Genomic DNA, 4,999 nt, shown 5'->3' with positions numbered 1-4,999 from the left:
TAGTGAGAGGGGAGTTGCATCCAGCCATGACTTCTATGGCCACAATTCAAGGACAATCTCTAAACCTACAGTTAGCATCTTCAGAGGTCAACCAACCAAAAATTATACATATTATAGATGAAAGAAGATAAGTTGCCTCAGCAAACAGGGATGAGCAACCAAAGAAGGATTCTCCATCGAGCGCCATGCTGGAGAAGGAATTTAAGCAAATGGCCGAGCAAGTTCAGGAGGCGTGACAACGACTTTATATATGCTTAAAAATATAAGAATTTGATACTGTTGCTAGAAGATTTAAGTCCCGGCAACGGCGCAAAAAACTTGACAACGGTTATAGATTTGATAAAAATGTGTATAAAATATTCAATAATTGCAAAGTCACACTTGTCAACGCAAGTATACATATCGCTCAAGTAATACAGGGCTCTAATGGAGTCATGGATATTGATCCCACAGGGAGTAATACTAGAGGCTACGAACTAAAATTTAGAAAATCAATACTTAATCACAACAATAGAGTTAAAATTGCTTATTTGTCACTAATAGGCAATTGAAATAAATATGTAATTTTAACAAACTCTTAATTAACTAATTCTACTAATAAAGTTTCTAATGTGAAGTTTCATATATAAAAAAGCATCTTTCTCCTTGTCAAAAAATTAAAGTGAATGGATAAGTGAATTAGTTCAAATTGTATTGTGCCAAATAAGAGCATACCTATTCTTTACCCTTTGGTCCAAGCATAAAGAACATTGAATAATCCTATGCTTGGTTACTGAATCTACGGCTATGCTGGGAGGATACCGGCTCTCACTTCGGAGCTCCCACGTTCCTCTCGCCTGACGGCTAAAATCTACACTTCAACACCCAAATGATAGGACCGAATTAAGGACTTTATTTTGTCACTTTAAAATCTGCAATTCTACGCCCGATAATTTTATTTCCCTATTTATTTGCGCCCAACTTTCAAGGACTTTGTCATCCCTAAATCTTGGATGTAATCTTCATTTTCGTTGTAACACTCAACATAATTTTAACAAATCAATTGGCCAGATTGAAAGTAAGTTAAGATCAAAGTGAAAAGATCATCACAACTTCTTTAACATTCTCATGGCTCAACCAATTCAAATCATCATTTCACAAAATCTCAAGATAAGGGGAAAGACAGAGAAAACTACTCAGAACTCATGGAGAATATACGACAATACTTAGAACTTATATATAAAAGCAAAGTCGTACAAACTTCAATAAGTAAATACCACTTATCTCTAATTCCTCCACAAGCAAACTCCTCGAAGTTCCTCTGAATCTCTTCCTTTCTTTACAGCACACAGAATTCTTCTTTGAAGCGGCAAGGAGGAAGAAATCTCTCACTTTCCCTCCACTCTTGCAATCTCTCGAAGAATTCCTCACAATACTAACTCTAAATTAAACTCTCTACACTCTAAAAACAACAAAAACTCAGCGAAAACTACCTCGGGGCTCCTCTTTTTTTCGGCCCAAATGTTTCTTTTAAAGTTGTAGAAGAGTTTTCCAAGAGTTACCTAAGCGTCCCTTCAAAAATCATCCACATTCAATGCACCTGTTAAGAGAACTGTCGCTCTCGACCTCGATGGCTTTGATGGCACTGTTGGCGGAATATTTGATTCTGGACTCTCAGGAAAAATCCGCCGTCGGCGCCCTAGTTCAAATCTTCATATTTTGGTCCTTTTTGCTTTAAATTCGCTCCTTTTTGCATCTTTTTTCTCCAATGACCATAATTCAGTATATCTGCAACAAAACATCAAAAATACCCTTCTTTAAAGTGCAATATCATCAATATTAGTATAAAATAGGTATGAAAATCTCAACATATTTTTCTTTGGTCTCCTACTTTATTTTCAATTATAAAAAATTACAAAAAGAATTGAACTTTCATTTCTATTTTAGCTACTTAAGTTTAAGTAAGAATATATTGTTATGTAAAATTTTATTATCTAAAGTTAGTCCTCCCTGTAAGATTGATATTCAAGACTTAACCAGAAAGTTCTATATTAATTGATAACATACTTATACTTGCATAGTATCTCATATTGAAATATTATAAGTGCATTCTTATTTGCTTCATACTGAAAGATTTACCTAGCTTTTTCTTTGGATCAATTTTTTGGCTCTGTTGCAAATTAAGAATAACTATTAAGGAAATTAATCATATAATCGCATACATTGCATTTTACATCTATATATAAAAAATTGGGATCAACACTCTCATAAGATTCATTCATTATCTCTTCAAGCTTATTTAATTGTAATAGTCTTTTCACCAACATCCTTTAAATTGTAATTAAATTTATTAGTAGCCCAATATGCTTTATTCTCACATTCAATTAGTAAATGGAAAGTTTTCTCAAATATTAGCCTGTATGGGAACATTCCTATAGGAGTTCTATATGCAGTCCTATAAGCCCACAAAGCATAGTCAAGTTTGACTGACCAATCCATCTTTGTTGGATTCACAAATTTTTCCAATATTCTTTTAATTTCACGATTAAATAATTCTGCCTAACCAATTGCTTGAGGATGATCTGTAGTAGCAATTGGATTGTTGATATGATATTTCCTTAACATTTTCTCCATTATTGCATTCTCAAAATGTCTTGCGCCGTTAGTTATCATCACTCTCGACATCCCAAATCTATAAAATATGTTAATTTTTAAAAACTTTGCAACACTTTGAGCATCAAATGATACAGGTGGAAAGAAAATTCTAAATATAAATCATACCTTAATACTTTAGGCATTTTCATCATTCTGAAATTTTTGCAGTTCTTTCTCAAAATTTTAACTTCAACTGGTCTGTAATATTAGGAGCTTTCTATACATTTAAATCATTAGAGAATTTGTTGGGTAATGAAATTTTGAAATAAGTACAAAACTAAACATTATACAAACACAATATTTCGCTAACACATCCACAGTACAAAACAAAAAAAACAATTACAAATATATTAAAATGCAAATAAAAATCACATCATATTACAATTTTACAAAGTACTAATCAACATCTATTATAACTACACATGAAAATTTCAACTACCACACTAAACATTTATAACAATAATTAAAAATTATCCAATTGCAACATAAAAATAAAAATGAAAGTACAAACACACAAACATCTATCTCTATTACAAAATTGCAAAAATAAAAGTACATCAATTACTATCATATATCAAAATCCCATACTATATCCTCATCTCCCAGGTCAGCAGGTGGATTGGGCTGATACTGAGTATAACGGGGGCATTCAGGAAAAGTAACATCAGGCTCACCTTTGTAGTGTCGGGCCTGAGCTTCATAGTAAGCTATCTCAAAGTCAGAATGCTTCTGTAGGTACTCACTATCATAATCATGTCTACATTCTAATCCCCCAATTCTTTCATTTATTTGCTCTGTGCTTTTCCACTGTAAGGTTAACTCATTCATTAAATCATTCAGGGTAGGGGAGCTAGAGGAGGGAAGGTCATAACTACTATAGGGGATATCTCTACTACTATAAGGTTCTTAACTCCTACTACCAGATCTCCATTTTTCATGGGATTCATATGTCTTCAAATTAGCTTTAATAATGGGTTTCATGGTTTCATATGGTTTCATATGGTAAACCCATTCTTCATCATCTCCGGCTTCAACTCCAGAAAGTTGGCAAAGTGCATAAACGAGGCCACGATGTCCCAGACCTCCACTTGATTCACTCTCTGTCGTGGTCATAATATTCTTATAAATAATTCTCCCCACATTTATAGTTTGACTATTCTGAATATAGAAATTCAGAATAACTTTATCTCTTGTTACCTCACTATGGTGATAGGTAGGTAACAGAGTAGAGGAAATAAAATAGTGTCACGCTTTAGAAGTGGCATGGAAGCAGAAAAATTTACCCTTTCTCGTTGCTTTATCTACCATGTCCCTTTCCTATTAGTGAGAAAGTTGATGACATCATTTATTGGGCCTTCTATTATATTGAAGGTTTCATAATTGCAGTTATAGGAGTCTGGGACTTCATAAAATGAGTTAATGCGGGTGGCACTAATATCAACAGAAAAACCCCTTACTCGAACGGTGTTCCGTCCTCAGAATAGAACACATTGGCATAAAATTCTTTCACAATATTCACAGCAGCCTTATTGGAGGTATAACATAAGTTTTCTTACCTCCGTTCGGTAATAACTCGTTCAACTTCTCCTCCCGGACTCTTAACTCCTCCCGGACTCTTCCCGGACTCTCAAAAACACGATCTTGTATGCATTTCTTCCCTTCAAATACTGAAGTAAATCTCGACTGAGTCTTTGCATTGACAAAACGAGACTCATCAAAGACAAGTCGCCTCTTTTGTCGCGGAGCCATGTCAATCTAATCAAAATTATAAAAAATTCCAAAATACACTTCAAATACTCAAATAATGCCTTCCAAGTGTGACTCTAAGAGTTCAAATCTAAATTCCAGGAATTTCTTGCAAATATTTTCTCCACATTCTCCATTTTTTTGGATCTTCTCAATGTGAAAGAATTTCAAGGTGAAAATCAAATATTTTCAGGTTGGAGTGAAGCTCTTACCGAGAGATGATAAAATCTGATGTCTAAATGCTTTGAAATCACCCCAAATCCAATATCTTCAAGCCCTAGATCAAAATTTTCAATTTTTAAGAGGAAGGGGATGATGAATAGTGGCGGTTGACTGGTCAAAATCACGATTAAAAGTATTTTTTTTGGATCTCGCCGTCAGCGGGTTCTTCAGCGTCGTCAGCGAGATCTATTGAATTAAATAGCCTATGTCTCGGGAAAAATTCACCGTCGGCAGCGTCGATGGCGCCGTCAGCGAGATTTTCAAAATATGTTCAATTTCCAGATTTTTGCGATTTTGATCAATTTCAAGCCTCGACGACATCCGTTCAATCATTCTAGACATAAATTTTAAGTGATTAAATGATGTACTAACCCAAATAAACATTCACAACACAAAA

This window comes from Phalaenopsis equestris, unplaced genomic scaffold (genome assembly GCF_001263595.1).
Source record: "Phalaenopsis equestris unplaced genomic scaffold, ASM126359v1 Scaffold207393, whole genome shotgun sequence".
NCBI lineage: Eukaryota > Viridiplantae > Streptophyta > Magnoliopsida > Asparagales > Orchidaceae > Phalaenopsis > Phalaenopsis equestris.
The sequence above is the reverse complement of the archived record's forward strand: the minus strand, read 5'-3'. Positions refer to the sequence as shown.